The following is a 22,292-nucleotide window of genomic DNA, read 5'->3' on the forward strand; positions in this document are numbered from 1 at the left end:
CAAGGGACTTGTTACGATTGATTTGTTATAAATTTGACATTTTCTTGTTTTTTCACCTTGCTCATTGTTATATAAATGGTAGAGTATGTATAGCCTTGTATAGACATGTATAGCCATGAGAGACCTACGTGATAGAATGCATGCTGAGCTATGTGGTGCCAGTACAGTTCTGCTGACTTAATCGTCTGAGTTCAGAAGGAGATAGGAGCATGCCAGCTTTGCCAGGTAGTTCAGTACTAGGTATCATGACGGGTGCATCTGTATCAAGCTAGTCCACAGTACAGGCTAAAAAATACAGTGGACATTTTGAACCAACCTTGACAACAAACCAGTAACATTACTGATGGTAGTGTTGTTGGTGGAAACAGATATTTGACATCTCCTCAACATTAACCCGCCCCGTCCCAGAGACGTGAATTCACGTCCTCACATGATGTGCACTCATATCCCGGAGACGTAAATTAATGCGGCAACATTACAAGGTCCCTAATTTGCACAATTTTCAATTTTTGCGAGTGATTTTTGGCACATATACACAGGACACCTTCCTCTATTCCTCTGCAAGATGCCAAGCAGGGACAATGCCTTACACCGCATAACCTCTCCCCCCCTCCCTGCACGCCACTGTCTCGGCAATATACCTGTTACCAGTGACCTGGTCAATAAAGACATTCAGGGCCAGAGTGATTCCCCAATCGATGACAATGTGGAGGACAAAGTTTACATATCATTAGAGGAAGAAACAGTCAGAAGTGATGATCAGGTAATGTGGCAAAAAAAGGTCAGAAATAGTGATGAGTTAGTGAGTGAAACAATGCTTATAATGCCTATATTACCGTTTGAAAACCAATATACTCTCGTACTACATATAAATTCGTACCAAATAAATAAATAAATACCGTTTATGAGTGGTTTGGAATAGTTATCCTCCCATAGAACTCGTTCTTTGCAGCCAGCCTGATAGAAAACCCTGTAAGGTAAGGAGGTACTCCTACCTGGATCGAGTATTTTAAACCTCAGGTGAGCGATTTCTCTATGAATTTTCGATGTTTCTCACCAAAAGCGGACGTTTGAGCCAAAAAAAAAAAAAAAAAAAAAAAAAAGGTCCAAAAATGTCGGGACTGGAGCATACCACTGCCCAGAAAACGTCGGGATGGGGGGGGTTAAATCAGTATGCCTTTCTTATTTTCGGTGAGCTCCATCCTGTCCTGATCGCAATGCCCTGGTTTTCTCTAAGCTGTGCCCTTAGCCAGCTCTACCCTGCCGATGTTCTGCATTTCCTGTAATGCATATCCTGGGCTCCCTGTGTGTTTTGATCTGGAACCTTCTGCTACTTGCTGCTGCAGTTCCTGTCACTCCTGCCCTTCTTTGTGTGGTGCTGGTGTGTGGGTATTCTCCACCTTGCTTGTGAAGTGAATTCTCATTCCCCTTTGCTCTGTCCACCCCCCATGGAAGCCTAACTCCTTTCCCCTCCACGCTTCCACACGTCACTATCAGTCACTGTAGCCCATAATTATTTGGTATCTTGGACTTAAGCCACTTGCTCAAGGACGCTTGGCTACAGTCAGACCCGAGCATCATAACTACGTCACGACCAGCTGGTGTGTCACTTTACACATCGTTCCACGTGACGACCTCTGTCATCCAGTTTTCTCCACTCGTCCATTCTACTCAATTGGGGGAGCTTCAATCTCACTCCACTTTCATCCATGCCAGGGTGATGGTCGTCTGATTTTACTCAGTAGCGGATAGATTCGTAATTCTTTACTGTTGCTTTGCCACTTTCTGTAATGCTTGTGATTCTTCTTCTTCTTCTTATTATTATTATTATTATTATAATTATTATTATTCATTTCCCATTTTATTCAATGCACTAGTTCTTTTTCATTATTAGGTTTTTCATTTTTATTAACCTTTTCTCTCCTCACTCGATATTCTTCATAAAATCTTCAGTTTTCTTTCATACAGTGTTCACTGCGTATAAATTATTCTCTTACTTGTGGTTGTAGCTGTGTATTTCACTGCACGTGCTTAGACTCTCCAGTTATACAATGTTATGAATTGTTTTAAACAGTTTAAACTCTCCCCAACTCACCAGTCGACTAGAGATGAAGATAATGACAGTGGTGATGGTAGTAATATAACTTTGCTTCGTAGTGGTTATTCTTATGTACAGCCAAGTTTGAACACTTCCAGTACCACTACTACTACTATTACTGATACTCTTCCAACCTCTACTACTATTTATACTACACCTACTACTAGTGCTACTGCTGTCTCGGGTCATCCAGATAATTATAAACCAGATACTCTTACTCTTTCTCCCCAAAAGGACCCTGTACCTTTTCAATCTTCTCATTTTCCTACTAATATTCCTTCATTTAACTTTTCCAGTACTCCATTTCAACACCATCACTCACTCTCGCTACTAACTCTGCCTCAGTCTCTTCTGTCTCTCAATCTCCACCCAGTACAGTGACTACTTCCACAGCTTCACCCTCCCAAACGCTAACAACGATGACAGGTGCAGCACCCCCTAAACAATCAACTTTTCTGGACAATGAGAATCAGCCAAAATTCACAGGAACTGATGACACAATTTTGATATACGATTTCCTCTTCTAGGTCAAAGTTGTTATTGATAACCAGCAAATTATTACCGATCCATTGATAATCTCGTATCTCAAAAGTTGTCTTGTCTGAGTAATACGCCAATGGGTACTTGCTTCAGATCAGGTTACTTTGAGTTGCACAACATTTGATGGTTTCTGTAAAGAGTCACTAGACTCCAAAACAGGATCCCTCATTGCTTTCTCCTCCCTCTTTACAAACATGAGGGATGATATGAAAGTTCCAGTAAATGATGCAGCCCTGTATGGAAAGTCAGCCACTGCCAATTCTGCCATCACTGAAATACAGAAGCTTCTGTGCAGTAGCCCGTGGTTATTTCGGGACGCCTATGGGAATGATGCTATTATGCTGAATGATTTTTGTTTTTAATGGGTTACTTTACGTTCATTAATTGGCTTGATAAATGCCAACTACTGACTGCTCTACAAATTAGATTTAACCTAGGTAATGAATTGCTTAAACTGTCAAAGGAAATGATTGAGGAAATGGGTACAGACGTCACTCGTTAGGCAGTGAGCATTCTCGGCAGAGCATTCTCGTTCATGATCGTCTGCCAAGAGTGCTTCCAGTAATGCTCATTCTTACTCACGACGCAGATTGTCTACAGCTGGGCATGATCATTCGACCATGCATTGGAGCGAGAAGTCCTTGGTTGTGTGCTGGCATTGTGGTGTCTCTGGACATCGTGAATTGGGTTGTTATCACAAACGAAGACAAGCACATACGGAAGGGTGGCGACATTCACCTTCCCAGTTCGGCCGTGGATTTTATAAATATCATAAGGAATGCTCTGCCCACATTAGTAATGAGTGTCGTTTTCTTGTACGACAGCATTCAGAGGAAATGGAGCACAGCACTTGGGCTTCTCTTCCCTAGCAGTTACCGAACGCGATGAATTGCTCATCTCATGTTCATGCAGTAGGTTCTCCAGGGGTAATTGTGGGTGGAAAATGTGGTCAATGGAATGTCGCTCTCTCTTTATGGATTCAGGCTCTGTTGTCAACTTGGTGACTGAAGAGGCATTAGCAAGAATGAGATTTCACAGCTCTAAACATGTTTGGTTTCTGGAGCCCCCCAATCTTTGTCTCTTTAGCGTTGGTGGGTAAAATTTAGGCATCAAAGGCAAAATTCAGCTTCAAATTTCTCTACATGATTCGGCAGACCCATTCCATGCTGAGTTCTATGTCACTCCTAAGATCAGCTGTCATGCCGACGTCTTACTGGGTATTACAGTGATGGAGGACGAAGATATTGATGTGTTACTGGCACGTGGAGGCACTGCTATTCAAGACTGGTTTGTGCCAGACATGTCAAACCAGATTCCTTATCAGCCACGAACTGATACAGTTCCTGTCCCTCCTGATGACTCATCATCTTCTGACATATCTGATTCTGCTAATGATATGTACCATTTATGTAACAGTTGCATTAACAGGATGTAACTTTTATGTAACTTTAACTACAATTATGTAACTACAAACGATATGTAACAATTATGTAACGACAAACGATTGCATTATGTTACATTTTGCCAATTATGTAACAGTTGCATTAACAAGATGTAACTTTTATGTAACTTTAACTACAATTATGTAACTACAAACAGTATGTACCATTTATGTAACAGTTGCATTAACAAGATGTAACTTTTATGTAACTTTAACTACAATTATAAGGCCAAGACACTTATGTAACAGTTGCATTAACAAAATGTAACTACAATTATAAGGCCAACACAGTTATGCATTTCACTACAATAACCCAAGTACATACTGTATTACAGTTAAATAATTTACTTCAATGCATTTATTCAAATATGTATACAACTTGTTTAAAATGTAATATTACTAAATAATCACTAATTAGTATAAATATTATATGTATACAATATTCATACAATTATGTTACTTTTACAATATTATGTATTTCACTTAATTAGCTTATAAGTTCATTATAATGTGTATATAATATGTATTAATATGTTATGACTATTAACTGTCGATGGTACGCCATTTTCGCGTGACCGAGCAATATGTTAGGACTCCGTATTATAATTACAAATCATAATAGATAGATAGACAGAGAGACAGATAGAAGCGGGGAGTCAGATGATGAGAAGGTATTCTGTCTGCGAGAATCGAGCAATGCTAAACATGCTTACACACTCTTAACTCAAGGAATGCTTTATAGGCACATGACAGCGCCTAGTGACCATACACACACATACACACATAGTCACACACAGGCTTCTAGAACTTTCCACTCACAAGGAACACACGTGATACGTCTCCTGTTTCACCAGAATTTAGGAAAGAGAGCTCAGAAGGAGACAGGCCATAGAACAGGCAGGTAGTAGGGAGAAGGGCTTAGCAACTTGAGCGAGAGAGAGAGGGAGCGACAGCGAGACAGAAGGAAGCTAGCGATAGAACAGACAGGTCGCAGGGAGAAGGGCTTAGCAACTTGAGAGAGAGACAGAGAGAGCGAGACAGAGAGATAGCTAGCGGGACTCTACTTTATACTTTGCTCTGTGTGAGAGACTTGTTAATATTTCCAAGACAAATAAAAATAGTCCCATACTATTCTTTACCTCTCCTGTCACTACATGACAAATGGGAAAGAAGATTATCTACTTACAAAGCTACTCAAGAATAACAACCGCTCGTCCACAAGTCTAATATATATAACTTCTCTACAAGTAACTACAAAGTCTTTTATGACACCTGTATTCCTCAGATTTTCGTCCTGGTTATGAATTTGATTATTTCAGTATTCCTCAGATTTTTGCCCTGGTTATGAAGTTGATAACCTTAGTGAGCCATCCTGTGGCACTGAGGCATCTTCGCACTCGTCATTACCTACCTCATTGCCGTTAGGAGACCTCGTGAGGTCTTCAACAACAAACCAAGTGATGGTAAAACCGTGCACGGTTTTACCACCTAATGTATATATAGTGTTGCTCTGAGGATTGTTGGGTCACCTGGTGGTGTTACTGCTGTTTCTCAGCCTGAGACCTGTCATGTTAAGGGCCTGAATTATGTGTCCGCAATGTGCTCAGTGTTACATGAGGGCTTAGGTTACCTGTATTTAGCCTGTCCTACTAATGCACCACTTAGGCTTCATACTAGGACACAGATTGGCGATTTTTTGGTATACCCAGCGGCCATACATTATGCCAAAATTTCCCACTGTCTGTTGAAGATATGTGCTCAGTTGTTCAATCTACTGAAAATAGTACACCAACTAATCTTTAGTCTCTTGTGAAACAATGAGATTAACCTGAGGAGAGAAGTCAGTTACTTGATCATCTGTGTAACTTGCACGGGGTTGTAGGTCTGCTCAGTGACAATGTGGGCAAAACTAGCTTAGTAAAGCACTCCATTGCATTGCAGCCTGCTGTTCAACCCGTTTACATCGCTGAATATCGTTTGCCTCATAATCAGGGTAAAGGAGCTGATCATCTTATTAAGGATATGTTCGACTCAGACATAAATAAACATTCTGACAGTCCATGGAACAGTCCGTTATTCCTTGTCCCAAAGAAGGGTGGTGAGTTACACCCTGTCATAGACAATTACCACATAAATGCCTTAATTGTTCTAGACAGATTCCCCAATTCTTGTGCTTACTGATTTGTTAGAATCACTAGGCGTACATAACTGTGTCTTCTCCTCTCTTGATCTATTGTGTAGCTACAGACAAGTGTAAAATGGACGATTCATCTCTTCGAATTACTGCCTTCTGCATCCCATCTAACCATTATCAGTTCTGTAGACTTCCATTTGCCTTCAGAAATACTCCATCATTGTTCATGTGGTAATTCACAGTCTTCGCCAGTATGACAGGTACCTTGACGATGTCGCTATTGCTAGTTGTTCTGTTCCAGAACACTTAGAGAAATTAGTATTAGTATTCAATAGGTTCCAACATGCTGGACTTAAGATCAAACTGTCAAAATGTTATTTCCTGCGTAAAAAGCTAAAGTTCCTTGGACACGTCATTGATGCTAACAGCATACATACGTCTGACAAAAAGTCAGCTGCCGTGACCAGCTTTCTTACTCTTACAAACATTGATGCAGTGCTTAGCTTCCTCGGTCTTAGTGGTTATTATTCATCAAGGTATATGCCCAAGTAGCTCCGCCATTGATTAAACTGTTGAAGAAGGACAAGCCTTTCGTATGGTAAAATGAACACACTACTGTGTTTAACTCCCTGAAGCTCCGGTCTTGGTGTTCCCAGACTATTCAAAACTGTTTTTACTATACGCAGATGCTTCCAGAGTGGGTATCGGTGCAGTTCTCATGCAAGTTGACCCCAAAGGCAGAACTCGTGCCATTGCCTATGCGAGCAGAGTACAAATTCCGTGGAGAAGAATTATGTGTAGCTTACCGGGAAGCGCTCGCTGTGGTCTGGTCTCTAAAACTTTTCTGTGACATCATATATTGATATCCTGTTCATATCTAGACAGACCACCTTCCTCTTTGTGACCTGTTTCGAGGACGTAATCTTACTGGTTGTCTTGTGGATTGGGCAGTTATTGTTAATTATTATAACCCAATATTTGAAGGCCTTCTGTGAAAGTCAAACGTTTCAACTGATGCTCTGTCCCGTCATCTAACTGAAGTTTCGACAGGTTTTGATATTAGTTCGGCATTCAGTTACTATGTTCTCAACGGGTTCTAGCATGTTGACCCTCTATGATCTCAGTCCATATACTTTCTTGAGTCTGGCAATGATTCTTCCTTGCTGAAGTTACCAGTTCCTGTATCTCATTTCTTCCTCTTGAATGAGTTACTGTACAAAAGGACGGTGCTCACAGGTAGCAATGTGTCTCATTGCGAAGTTAGGTAACTAGTTATCCAAAGGACTTAATTCCAGCTGCCCTTAGTTCAATCCATGACATCCCTCACATGTCTCACCCGGGTAAGGATAGATGCTTACAGCATGTGCAGCTTTTGTATTATTGGCCTACTGTGTGAAAGGATATAGAAACTCACTGTCATGCATGTCTCTCTCATGTTCATAATAAAGCTTTGGCCGGTTAGCTCGCACCCACATTGCAATACTCTGTACCATCTAGGCCTTGGCAAACTGTCATGCTTGACCTTCTGAAACTATCATTTACAGACTCTGGCTTCATCTATTTATTTGTGGTGGTTGATCATTTCTCCCGGTTCTTAACCCGCCGTGTGCCAGTTATTTTTAGCCCTATGGGTCACCCCAGTGCCGGCCATTTTTTGACCTTTTTTTTTTTTTAACTAAAATAATAGATTTTGATATGGAAACAGCGAATTTCGCCATTAAAATGCTCACTAAGGCTCAGAAATGAGTTTTATTGAGTCCTGCATACTCGTGTACAGGTATACCAGCTCTCACGCTAACCACGTACGTGAGAGAAAGCCATTTTCTGTGTAAGGTATACTCAGGTGTTAATGCTGGGAAGGTATAGCAGTGTTCAGTACACTTTTCTGATTATTTAGTACTTCAGCATCTATCATAATTTGCGTGTCTTTCTCACTGTGAATTCATTAGCTTACACTTACTTGAAGATAGGTACAACCTGACTTCATTTAGTACAGTCCTGGCACTAACAAGAAGGTATTTACAACTTGACTTCACTATATAGTCCTTACACTTACAAGAAAATATTTATAACTTACACTTACATGATTATGTACACTTGAAAAGATTAGTAGAAATACACTGAGGTGGTTTGGACATGTGGAGAGAATGGAGAATGAAAGACTGACTAAGAGGGTGTATGTAGGTGAGGTGGAGGGAGGGAGAGGGAGGGGTAGACCGAGGATGAGGTGGAGGGATGGAGTTGAGAGGTATATGAGGGAGGGGGGGTGAGTTGGGGGGAGGGGAGTCAAATGGTGGGTGACAGAGTGACTTGGAGGCGTTTTGTCTGCGGCCACCCTTTGCGGGATTAGGGCGTCGGGCTATAGATAGATAGATAGACTTACATGAAAATATTTACAAAATGCCTTCACTATATACAGCACTGGGTGAGGCATACAGGCAGAATGAGGCAGAGCGAGCGTGAGAGGGGGAGAGAGTGAGTGTTAAATAAGTCAGTCGGTGAAACTCCATATTTTGTCATCTTTAGCTTTAACAAGAGGTTTCTCTATTCTTTAGAACAATCTAAGCTTGATCCGGTCCACAATCATGAAGATTTTGTCGACGTTCACCTTGCAGATTTTCAGGAAATTCACATGGACGTTCAAGCTAATTTCGCCCTCTCAGATTTGGAAATGGTACATAAACAACACGCAGCTGCCTCTGATGCTACCAATCAAATGGGCGACTTAGTTTTTGCCCTGGCCCAAGAGCATGCATCGAAGCATGACGGTAAAGTCCTGGGTCCTTTCCACGTCATCTCTCATAAGGGCAACAAATTTCAAATAAAGGATACATCTACTAGCAATACAAAATGGGTGCATGCAAATGATCTTAAGCATGCCTCGAGGTGCCTATTGCTGGAGGAGTCACGCAGAGATGCTCCATCTTCTTCTCCCATTCTTTCTTCTGAAACTACTTCAGACTCTCCTTATCATTCTAAGGCACTGCAACCTTCCTCTCCTGTTAATGGCTAATGCTCAAAATTACGCTTTGCACACAAAACTCCAGTTTCTTCTATAAGAATTATCACCACAACCATATTCTCTTAAAAATCAACCCCTTCAGTTTAGATTCATTATTTGAGTAAAATGTTGTGGAGGGAGTACACGACTTTGATTAGCACTAGCTCTCCATGGTTCATCTCTGGATGATAGGTAATATTATTTCATACCTTATTATATCCCTGTGACAAAGTAATTTTATTCCATGTTTTTACATCTCTGTTACAAGTTAGTACTATTACCTATAATATTACGTCATTGTTCTTAGGTAGTAGTTACATATAAGAATGGAAAAGGTGTGCAGTTGTACAACGTTTGTAATGTTGTAATGAAATGTTAAGATTAGTGTCATTAAAGAAATATATATCAGTTTCCAACAATTTAAGTTGCAACTAGGAAAATCAACTGTCATGGTACTATAGACTTTGTCCCAATGTCACATCTTCGTTTGGTCTTGGAGTGGGCTCTCAGTAATTCTAGTCTTGATCCTATTTTTCTATTCTCAAGTCTAGAATTCTACCATCCTGTTCTAGAAGCTACCCCTCTTTTCCATGACTATCATATTCCTGTTCATTCTGCAGTCATCTTTGATCTCGTCCAACTGACTCTCTTCCCTCTACCTTAAAATGACACTCTTAACCCTCACAGGGTCACTCACGCGATTCACGTTGCATGTGGATTGTTGTAAAGATGTTCAGCCACTAGAATCGCGTTCCTAAGCACCAAAAAATTCGCCAAAAATTAAGTTTCTGGCCGATTCGCGTCAAATTTTGATGCGTAGTAGCGAGTGCAGCGCTTCCTAATGGTAAAGCATTGACAACACTGAGCTGCCTCACAGGGCCTAGCACGTAGCGATAAACCTCAGTCTTTTCCAAGCAGCCAGGCGGTGGGGTTGGGTCGTGTGTACTGTCCCTTTAAACTCCTACTAATTCTCCCCCTCCTGCCTGAGCCGAAGCTCCTATGGACTCAGTGTGATAATCCAGTATTTGTGAGCATATCTGTATGTGATATTGTCGATGGAACATAGATATATGTCACGAAAAGGAATTGTGTTCGTTAGCAATCGTTAGGCTTAGAGGCGATATGCGTGTTCACTGTTGCAGGGTTTCGCCTCTTGCCCTCCTCAAGGCCCTATGGCGTGATTACAAATACGTATATAATGAAGCCAATGCCTAAACTGTTTTTTGTGTGAAAGATATTGTGGCTGGCTTGGTGAAATTATGGAACTAGTTAGCATTATGGAACTCCATGAACCATAGTGTGGAATGTTGCAGGCATCACGTACAGTTTTTATAGTCGGGAAAGGAGAATTAGAGATGTTTAGGGTTGGAATTATTGTGATTCTGATAGTCGAAATGCATATGGAATTGTGTGAAATATACGTCAAACATGCTGCGGGTGTTCGTGAAGGAGTGTGGTGTGTGTCAATAAAATAGAGTTGCATCGTACTCTCCCGGCAAATGATGCTGCATCACAGTCACGTTGAACCGTAGCAAGGAAGTGAATAATTGCGGAGGTTAGGGTGGAATCATTGTGGTAGTCAAGTATTAGTGTATGTTATTGTGTCAAGTGTAAGTGAAATGTGCCACATATCCTCATGACGGCATAAATTATGGTGCGTGGCGTAGGTGAGCGATACTTTAGCGGCAGGTGTGCTGTGAAAGGTAATGATGGCAAGGAACGAGGGACGTCATTGAACTGGTACTGTACCTTGGTCTGACATTTAGTGATAAATTATACTTTATGTAAAATATACGTGAACTGTGCCGTGAGTGTTAGTTTAGGTGCATGGCGTAGGTGAGCGATACTTTAGCGGCAGGTGTGCTGCGAAAGGTAACGATAGCAAGGAACGAGGGACGTCATTGAACAGGTACCGTACCTTAGTCTGACATTTAGTGATAAATTATACTTTATGTATAATATACATGAACTGTACCACGAGTGTTCGTCTAGGTGCGATGCGTAGGTGATCGATACTTTAGCGGCAGGTGTGTTGTGAAAGGTAACGATGGCAAGGAACGAGGGACGTCATTGAACAGGTACTGTACCTTGGTCTGACATTTAGTGATAAATTATACTTCGTAATTTTTTTTTATGTGTCCTACTCTGGGCAAAGGCTTCAGGGCCTTTATCTTGGGGGCAGCAGCCTATCCCAAGGCCCAGTAGTCCTCCTACACCTCCACATGTCACCACTTCGGCGCTAACACCCACCGTCCATATTGAATACATGCTAGGGCTGTCTCATACAGTACTGGTGTATTGATATTAGCGGGGGTATTTTTACGACATGTCGGCGGGTCATCTGGTAGACCAGGAAAGCCTGCTTTTCATGAAATTCAAATCCTTAAACTGTCCCCTGCCCCAGCCAGGATTCGAACCTGGGTCCATCAGGACTGCAAGCCGCCTTTCCACCGATTGTGCCGCGAGTGTTCGTTTAGGTGCGTAGCGTAGGTGAGCGATACTTTAGCGGCAGGTGTATTGTGAAAGGTAACGATAGCAAGGAACGAGGGACGTCATTGAACAGGTACTCTACCTTGGTCTGACATTTAGTGATAAATTATATTTAATGTAAAACATATGTGAACTGTTCCGCGAGTGTTAGTTTAGGTGCATGGCATAGGTGAGCGGTACTTTAGCGGCAGGTGTGCTGTGAAGGGTAACGATGGCAAGGAACGAGGGACGTCATTGAACAGGTACTGTACCTTGCAACGCCGGGCAACCACGGACGTCAGTGGACAGGTAGTGTACCTTTCAAAAACAATTGTTGAAATTTATGATTCTTATATAAAATGTTTGTGATATGCGCCACGAGTGTTTGTGGAAAATATTGTATCATGTGATGGGGGAACGCTTGGGGAAGGAGGGGAAAATATGTCTGTATATATATATATATATATATATATATATATATATATATATATATATATATATATATATATATTATCAACAACTGAGGTGCCCGTGGGGAATCTTATATTATATATCCAGCCAAGGAGAAGCAAGATGATTTTCCACTTCATATTTATTTATTTCAGGTGACTAGTTTCGGGATGCTTATCCCATCTTCAGACCTAAAAGCATTTAAAACACATATTGCAAATTACATAAAGTTTTTAAAAAAATTAAAAAATCCATAAGAAATACAAAAACAAAAAAAGTTACCAAAAAGCATGTGACAATGACTGATTACTATAAAAAATATTTTTTTCTTTAATAACAAACTCGAGAAATAAAAGTGAGAGTGTTACCTCTGTGAGTTGGCAGCTAACACTGAAAATCCTGAACACAGTGTTTCATAAAGAAAAGTGTCATAAAGCTTCTGAATCGTCAACAAACCAGTGTGAAGCAAAAGAACCAAGTAAAGAATCAATGAACCAAGTATCAAAAGGCTGATTCATCGATACAAAACACTATAATCCCAAGGTATACAACTTTGTTGATGATTCATAGTTATTTAATGAAGGCTTAAGTTTGTGAATGTACAAAGATTCCAAAATTCGCAGTTCCTTTCTGTCATTACTACTATGTAAAATACTGAAATTATCCATATTACAAGTATGGCCCATATCGAAACAGTGGTTCCTAATCTCTGACAAAGTTGGGTTAGACAGTGGCAAAGATGTTCTATGAGAAAAGCCTCTGTGCTCACACACACGAATTTTGAGGTTCCGAATTGAACTCCCAATATATCTAGCTGTACAGCTAGAACAGGCATATAAATATACTATGTTTGAGCACAGTGGCTTTGGGATATTATCTTTACATCGAAAAAATGAACCTACAGTAAAAGGATTTACAAATACAAATCTAAATGAGATTTGAGGATAGACACACTTGAGTATTTTCAAAAGCTGGTTCCTAATATTATAACTGACATGACCATAAAAGGGAAACCTGATATAATGTATGTCCTTAGCTGCAGTTGCTGCCTTCCTAGAACCACATAATATCTGGTTTAAAAAATCTTTTACCATCCTAGGAAACAACGTAGTAGGGTAATTATTATTGGTGAAGAATTTACTGAGGAAATCAATTTCATCATGAAAAGATGTCCAGTTCAAACTAAGTGCATAGCATCTATGAAGTAAAGTCCGTACTGAATTCAGCTTATATATGTTAGGTACAAATGATAAGAAATTCAGACCCAAACCAGTGAATGATTCCTTCCTGTAAACAGAAGTACCCAAGTGATTACCATAATTGGTTAGCTGAATATCTAAGAAAGAAAGCAAGTTATTATTCTCAATTTCAACAGTGAACTTAATATTAGAATGCTTAGAATTCAGGTAGTCTAGAAACTTTACAACATGATCAGATTCTTTGAACAATAAAAAACAATCGTCAACATACCTACGGTAAAAAACTGGTTTAAAACTTAGAGGACAATCTGATAACCATTGTCTTTCATAAAAAGATAGAAATATATTAGCTAATGCGGGGCCCAGTGGGGATCCCATTGCCACTCCATCAACCTGTTTATAAAATTTGTCATTAAATATGAACATAGATTCGTTAACTGCCAGGTCTAAAAGGGATCTGAAATTCTGCTTTGTTAAATTATTGACTACTTCCTGCCTTTTAAATAGTTCAGCAATGCAAATATCTATAGTTTCTTTAAGTGGGATATTTGTGAATAGACTTTTAATATCAAAGCTTGCCATGACCACAGGATGTGGAAATTGAAGCTGCTTTAACTCCTGTACGAGACTGATAGAGTTTTTAACAATAAAGTTGTTTGTGGTGAGGCTATTCAGTATGGGAATAAGAAATTTAGCCAAATTATAATTAAAGGTTCCAATTGCAGACAGGATGGGACGTATTGGGACATCTGGTTTGTGTATTTTTGGTAATCCATACAAGATTCCTGGGACAGATCCAGAGGCAAAAAGAAAATTATAAGTTTCTGATGAAATCAAGTTCTTTATTCTCCTAAGAACTCTATTAAGTTTGTCTTCCAACTTTAGTATGTAGGAAAATGGATCTATGTCAAGTTCAAGGAACTTACTTCTGTCAGAAAGCAGATTTGAAATTTTATCCACATAATCAGACTTATTCATCACCACTACCCCTCTCCCTTTATCTGGCTTAGTTATAACAATGTTTGTATCAGTCTTCAGTTGATTAAGTATTCTGACCTTGTCTTTACCAAATACTGACCTTGAGAAATTACCAAAATCTTTAAAGGTATTATGAGCTATTGAACTGATACTTTCAACAGTTCGAGTCCAAACTGACGAATCATTATTAGGATTATAAATTCTTAGTCTGGATATGGTGTAAATTAACTTTTCAAAACTCAAAAAGTGGGATACAAAGTTTGGCTTGGAAACTGGCAAGGAAAAATCGAGACCGAATTTCAGTGCATCTTCCTCTTCATCTGTTAATGTCCTACTGGAAAGGTTTATGTTTAAACTATTAAATTATGAAATAAAGCAAAATGAAAAATATTCAAAGCAGTTGGGAATAGATTATTTCTTGAATCTTCAAGAACTAAAGAATAAAGTTTCCTGGCTTGATTTTAAGGTCTTAAACAACCAGATTCATAAAAATAACACAGAGAAACTTAAGAAGACTAAGAATATTCATAATAAAAAACTGGTCAAATTAGGAATTCCCATTTACTCTGGTGTAGATAAACATAAAGTAATCATAAACCTTTCCAGTAGGACATTAACAGATGAAGAGGAAGATGCACTGAAATTCGGTCTCGATTTTTCCTTGCCAGTTTCCAAGCCAAACTTTGTATCCCACTTTTTGAGTTTTGAAAAGTTAATTTACACCATATCCAGACTAAGAATTTATAATCCTAATAATGATTCGTCAGTTTGGACTCGAACTGTTGAAAGTATCAGTTCAATAGCTCATAATACCTTTAAAGATTTTGGTAATTTCTCAAGGTCAGTATTTGGTAAAGACAAGGTCAGAATACTTAATCAACTGAAGACTGATACAAACATTGTTATAACTAAGCCAGATAAAGGGAGAGGGGTAGTGGTGATGAATAAGTCTGATTATGTGGATAAAATTTCAAATCTGCTTTCTGACAGAAGTAAGTTCCTTGAACTTGACATAGATCCATTTTCCTACATACTAAAGTTGGAAGACAAACTTAATAGAGTTCTTAGGAGAATAAAGAACTTGATTTCATCAGAAACTTATAATTTTCTTTTGCCTCTGGATCTGTCCCAGGAATCTTGTATGGATTACCAAAAATACACAAACCAGATGTCCCAATACGTCCCATCCTGTCTGCAATTGGAACCTTTAATTATAATTTGGCTAAATTTCTTATTCCCATACTGAATAGCCTCACCACAAACAACTTTATTGTTAAAAACTCTATCAGTCTCGTACAGGAGTTAAAGCAGCTTCAATTTCCACATCCTGTGGTCATGGCAAGCTTTGATATTAAAAGTCTATTCACAAATATCCCACTTAAAGAAACTATAGATATTTGCATTGCTGAACTATTTAAAAGGCAGGAAGTAGTCAATAATTTAACAAAGCAGAATTTCAGATCCCTTTTAGACCTGGCAGTTAACGAATCTATGTTCATATTTAATGACAAATTTTATAAACAGGTTGATGGAGTGGCAATGGGATCCCCACTGGGCCCCGCATTAGCTAATATATTTCTATCTTTTTATGAAAGACAATGGTTATCAGATTGTCCTCTAAGTTTTAAACCAGTTTTTTACCGTAGGTATGTTGACGATTGTTTTTTATTGTTCAAAGAATCTGATCATGTTGTAAAGTTTCTAGACTACCTGAATTCTAAGCATTCTAATATTAAGTTCACTGTTGAAATTGAGAATAATAACTTGCTTTCTTTCTTAGATATTCAGCTAACCAATTATGGTAATCACTTGGGTACTTCTGTTTACAGGAAGGAATCATTCACTGGTTTGGGTCTGAATTTCTTATCATTTGTACCTAACATATATAAGCTGAATTCAGTACGGACTTTACTTCATAGATGCTATGCACTTAGTTTGAACTGGACATCTTTTCATGATGAAATTGATTTCCTCAGTAAATTCTTCACCAATAATAATTACCCTACTACGTTGTTTCCTAGGATGGTAAAAGATTTTTTAAACCAGATATTATGTGGTTCTAGGAAGGCAGCAACTGCAGCTAAGGACATACATTATATCAGGTTTCCCTTTTATGGTCATGTCAGTTATAATATTAGGAACCAGCTTTTGAAAATACTCAAGTGTGTCTATCCTCAAATCTCATTTAGATTTGTATTTGTAAATCCTTTTACTGTAGGTTCATTTTTTCGATGTAAAGATAATATCCCAAAGCCACTGTGCTCAAACATAGTATATTTATATGCCTGTTCTAGCTGTACAGCTAGATATATTGGGAGTTCAATTCGGAACCTCAAAATTCGTGTGTGTGAGCACAGATGCTTTTTCTCATAGAACATCTTTGCCACTGTCTAACCCAACTTTGTCAGAGATTAGGAACCACTGTTTCGATATGGGCCATACTTGTAATATGGATAATTTCAGTATTTTACATAGTAGTAATGACAGAAAGGAACTGCGAATTTTGGAATCTTTGTACATTCACAAACTTAAGCCTTCATTAAATAACTATGAATCATCAACAAAGTTGTATACCTTGGGATTATAGTGTTTTGTATCGATGAATCAGCCTTTTGATACTTGGTTCATTGATTCTTTACTTGGTTCTTTTGCTTCACACTGGTTTGTTGACGATTCAGAAGCTTTATGACACTTTTCTTTATGAAACACTGTGTTCAGGATTTTCAGTGTTAGCTGCCAACTCACAGAGGTAACACTCTCACTTTTATTTCTCGAGTTTGTTATTAAAGAAAAAATATTTTTTATAGTAATCAGTCATTGTCACATGCTTTTTGGTAACTTTTTTTTGTTTTTGTATTTCTTATGGATATTTTTAATTTTTTTAAAAACTTTATGTAATTTGCAATATGTGTTTTAAATGCTTTTAGGTCTGAAGATGGGATAAGCATCCCGAAACTAGTCACCTGAAATAAATAAATATGAAGTGGAAAGTCATCTTGCTTCTCCTTGGCTGGATATATAATATATATATATATATATATATATATATATATATATATATAAATATGGGGGAGTATATAATGAGTGGGGGGAACCTTCAGATATTGTGAGGGAGTATGTGTGTCGTGAAACTTAGGGGAAGGAGGGCTGAAAAAAAAAAAATACACACACACACACACACACATATATATATATATATATATATATATATATATATATATATGTGTGTGTGTGTGAGAGAGAGAGAGTATATTAAGTCTAGGGGGAACGTTTTATTACATTATATATATATATATATATATATATATATATATATATATATATATATATATATATATGCAACGGACGCCAGTGAACAGTTATGAGACCGCGAAAAGACACTGAAAAGTTATCCTTTATGTGAACAATTCGTAAAAGGTTCAGCGATTTCCTGTACAGAAAGATATAACATGACGTGTGTAGTGCTACTCTCAATGGAAGGTGTTGCGTGATAGTGAATAATATCTCTTCCTTTCAGCAGAGAACCTAAAAAGCTCATACTTGACTTTCTGTGTCAGTGCTTGGCAAGATGGAGAAGAAAGGTCTGTCTTCTGACCAGTGGCAAAAGGTTCTTTTTGCGGAGGAGACCGTGAGCGAAGTAGAGGACGAGCTGAGCGATGTTACAAGTGAGGAGGAATGGGACGAGGCTCCGGAGGAATCCCCTCGGGCGGCAGTGCCCACGTGTGAAGAACGACAGGAGCAGACACCACCACCACCAGTGTCAGGACTATCGGCCCGATCATCGTCTTCACTTGGATGACAGATATCGCCTTGGCTTAGACCTCTTGCTCCTACAGCCATCATGGTCTCTCCACCTCAAGCCTTTAGTTCCCCCTTGGCCGAGCCTATGTCACTGGAAGCAGGGCCTAGTTACACGACATTTGCACCTGCACAGCACGCATTGTCTGTGGCACAACTGGTGTAGGAGGCGACTGTGTCATCGTCCCTTGCCCGGTAGACAAGGGCGCTGTCTCCAACAGCGATCATCCCCCCCCAGCGTTTTCCAGCAGCAGGAGACAGTCTCGTCCTCCTCATCATCGGAACCCTCACCACCTCAACGAGGCCGGCGTGGTCCACGGCCCGGCTATTGGGGACGGCCAAGGGGTGTCCGAAAAGGAACAAGGGTGTCGGTATGCCGACCCACTGCAACCACTGCAGGAGGTGTTGCCACAACAGATCCAGGATGGAGCAGTGGCCCTTTCAAACCAGCTAATGGGCCCTTCACAGGATCCCCAGGAATGAAGGTGGACCCGCCAATAACTCCTCTCCAGTTCTTCCAGCTGTTCTTCACGAGGGAGTTGTTGACGTATTTCACCCACGAGACCAACAGCTACACGTCATTTCTGGGGACTGCGTTGGACGCATGGTTCATCTGCAATGAAGGGGAGATGGCCAAGTTCCTGGGGCTTTACTTTTTCATGGGGGTGTTTAATTTCCCGAGCATCCGGCACTACTGGATGAGATCCCGCATCCACAACTACCCCCTCTTTACACAAGTAATGAGTGGAAGGCGTTTCAGGTCGATCCTGAAACACTTCCATGCGTTCAGTTCACTTGTGATACCCCGGGACAATGAAGACCAGCTCATCAGGGTTTGTACGGTGATGGAGTACCTCCTTCAGCGGTTCCAGAACACCTACTTACCCGAGGAGCACCTCAGTCTGGATGAGGGCTCACTGCCGTGGAAGGGGCGCCTAAGCTTCCACGTCTACAACCCAATGAAGCCCTCAAAGTATTCCATCAAGCTGTATATCCTGGCTGAGGCTTCCTCGGGTTACATTTGGAATTTTGAGGTATATATGGGGCAAAAGAGGGCACTGGGGACCACAATGTGGAGCCTTGTAGAACCGCTGATGGATCAGGGATACAGAGTTTACATGGACAACTATTATAACTCTGTATCCCTTTGCGAACGCCTCTTCAGTGCAGGAACCTACGTGTGTGGGACCCTACACCTGGCAAGAGGAGCACCAAAGCAGCTGCAGGACATCACCAGGACCATGAACCTGCCAGTGGGGGGCATTGCAGCGATGCACAAGGACAACATAATGGTGTTGCTGTGGAGGGACAAGCGCATTGTCAACATGGTCTCCACCTTCCACAGCACAAGCACCATCCAGAAGCAGGTTCGAAGGAAGACCAGGGCTCCTGAAGGGAGGACAACCTATGTCCAGAAGACCGTGGACAAGCCCGTCGTGATGGATGATTATAATCGACACATGGGTCGGGTGGACCACTTCGACCAGATGGTCCAATACTACCCCATCCAGCGATGGACCATGAAATGGACCAAGAAGATCACCTTCTACTTCATTCACATGGCCATTTTCAACGTGTTCGCCCTGTACAAGAAGTGCTCACGTGGGTCAATCAGTCTGCTTGAATTCGTGGAGGAGATAGTGGACAAGCTCCTCTACTTTGATGAAGCAGAATGGCCCGCATCAGGGCACGTCATCCACCATGCCCCTGGCCTTCCAACCCGACAGCCAGCAGGATATCCAGCACCTGTGGCACCTGCTGCAGCACCAGCACAGGTGCCATCACCACCGGCTCCTGCACCAGCACCACCATCTCCAGGAGGAGGGCCAGGACAGGAGTCAGCACCACCATCACCTGCAGGACCAGCACAGGTGCTGAGAGAGCCTTCACCGGTTCCTGGTCCGTTGGGAGAACCTGCTGCCGCTGCCATGCCCGGGCTTGCAGCTGCACCTCCAGGACAACAGGACTGGGGAACGCCATGAAGACATCCAGCCAAGTGTCGTCATTTCATCGATGACAGAGTGCGGCTGGATAAGACACTGTGCCACCGACGGGAGAGGATCCCCAACCGGAGGAGGCTGCGGTGCACCCTGTGTTCCCTGGCGTAGTTGAGGAGAGACACAAATCACATGTGTCCTGTTTGTGATGTGGCACTGTGCGTGGGTGATTGATTCGAACGGTTCCATGCCGAGCAAATTATTCCTTAGTGCAGTGTACACACACACACACACACACACACACACACACACACTACCACACTTACACACACACTAACACAGACACACACACATACACACACTAACACAGACACTCACACACACACTGACACACTTACACACACTATAACACAGACACACTCACACACACACTAACACACTTACACACACACTAACACAGACACTCACACACACATACACACACACACACACTACCACACTTACACACACACACACACACACACACACACTCATACACACTACATACCTCCTCATCTTCCAGTCCCACAAGGTCCTACAACTCAAGCAACACCCCTGGAGGAAGTGAGTTCTCCAAATTTTTTTGATATGTATATTGACCTATTATCATTACCCCTATAATTTTCAGGCAAATAACCGTCTTCTCCTACATATTACACATATGACAGAAGGTAAAGCTTCATTAGCAGTAACTTGGAAAAAGTAGTGTTCATGTGTAGAAGGTTACAACCATAAAAAAACAACCTTGGAAGATTTTACAGTCTGTACATAAAAAAAAAAAAAAAAAAACTTGGGAGCATAGTCTTTAGGCAAAGGGGGAGAAAATTTTTTTTTTTTCGCTTGCGGTAAAAGTAGGTACCGATCGGAAGAGTAATATATCTTTATGGTCCTATTACTCGAAAACTCTTGGGCATATCGACTTCCTGTAAGATCCATGATAAAGAGCAGTAAATTCTAGGTATGTTCATTTGCAGAATATAAGTCTTTGGGAGCATTTTCTGTTGGAAAAGTTGGGGGAACAGACTTGTTTTTCTTCCTCGCTAGCGGTAAACTTGGAAGCACTCGGAGGAGTAATGTCACTTTGTCGGCCAATTACTCGAAAACTATTGGACGTATTGATTTTCTGTATGAACCATGATAAAGAGCAGTAAATTCTACGTATGTTCATTCGCAGAATATAAGCCTTTGGAGGCATAATCTGTTGGAAAAGTTGGGGGAACAAAATTGGTTTTCTTTCTCGCTAGCAGTAAACTCGGAAGCGCTCGGTGGAGTAATCTCACTTTGTCGGCCAATTACTCGAAAACTATTGGACGAATCGATTTCCTGTACGAACCATGATAAAGAGCAGTAAATTCTACGTATGTACAAGACATAACATTGTAATATCTATGATATGAATTCGTTGTTACGTAGGCGGGAATATTGTGTATGCCATGCGCACATCACGAAAGTGATGTACGGACGTGAGTTCCCCGTCGTTTTTGGCGTTGTGAGGCGTATCGAAATAATTTTTAGGTCATTAGAAAGCTGGTGAAATTCTGCATAATATTATGCAATAAAAACTTAACATGTGCATGAAAATTTCAGAGTTTGAGCTCCTTGAATTTTTTTCAAAAATGGCTTTCAGTTTTTGGCTATTTTCTCGAAAACTACAAATCATATCACAACCGGATTTATCTCTTTAGAAAGCTGATGAAATACTCTATAAAAACTTCTAATAACATTTTCCTGTATGATGGAACACATTCGAATGGTGATGTTGGGAAGTGAACGTGATGTAGTGATATGTTTATTCACGGCTGCCTAATGTTGTTTTATTCGGGTTTTCCTCTTTTTTTGTGGTGCATATCAGGTAGAACAAACATCGACGAATAAGATGACATAGGTTTCATGGCAGTATATTGATGTTTGGGTGGCGAAAATAAGGAGAGAATACGTGTTATTTGCCACGCGCGGGGAGCCGGGCCGAGTGGCTTCACAGATAAAGTCGTGTGCCGGAAACTTACTGAAACTTACCGTGCGTGAGAGGGTTAAATTCCTTCTTCTGTCTCACAATCATATGTCCCGCTTGGTCTTTTAGATTCGAGTTTGTCCGCAGATCTAACCTTCATCCTTGTTCTGTATTTCCCTTTAATATCTCCCCCATCACAGCTGTTCCTTGTAAGAACACTAGAGTCCAGTTTTCTCACTTCCCTCATTACCTTTTTT

This window comes from Coenobita brevimanus, chromosome 58 (assembly GCF_032717465.1).
Source record: "Coenobita brevimanus isolate Jiangsu-jjx chromosome 58, ASM3271746v2, whole genome shotgun sequence".
NCBI classification, from domain to species: domain Eukaryota; kingdom Metazoa; phylum Arthropoda; class Malacostraca; order Decapoda; family Coenobitidae; genus Coenobita; species Coenobita brevimanus.